The following is a 469-nucleotide window of genomic DNA, read 5'->3' on the forward strand; positions in this document are numbered from 1 at the left end:
CAGTCCAACACTCTGTCACACAGTGGCCAAAAATACCAGGTGCCATCAGGAGGTCCAGCAGTGGGGCCAGGACACTAGGAGCCCTCCCACTGTTGCCCCCCCTCCAAGCACCAAGAAGACAGAGCATCCCTTGCCCCAGACTGAGAGCTCCTATCTTTACCTTGTGGCTATAGCCACTGATGGACCTCTGCTCCATATAAGAACATAAGAGAAGCCAATGTTGGATCAGGCCAATGGCCCATCCAGTCCAACACTGGCCGAAAACACCAAGTGCCATCAGGAGGTCCAGCAGTGGGGCCAGGACACTAGAAGCCCTCCCACTGTTGCCCCCCCCCTCCAAGCACCAAGAAGACAGAGCATCCCTTGCCCCAGCCTGATAGTTCCTATCTATTTTGTTGTTCAGTCGCACAGTCGAGTCCGACTCTTCGAGACCCCATGGACCAGTTCACGCTAGGCCATACTGTCTTCC

Source organism: Gekko japonicus, unplaced genomic scaffold (assembly GCF_001447785.1).
Source record: "Gekko japonicus isolate JY-2015 unplaced genomic scaffold, Gekko_japonicus_V1.1 scaffold914, whole genome shotgun sequence".
Taxonomy (NCBI): Eukaryota; Metazoa; Chordata; class Lepidosauria; order Squamata; family Gekkonidae; genus Gekko; species Gekko japonicus.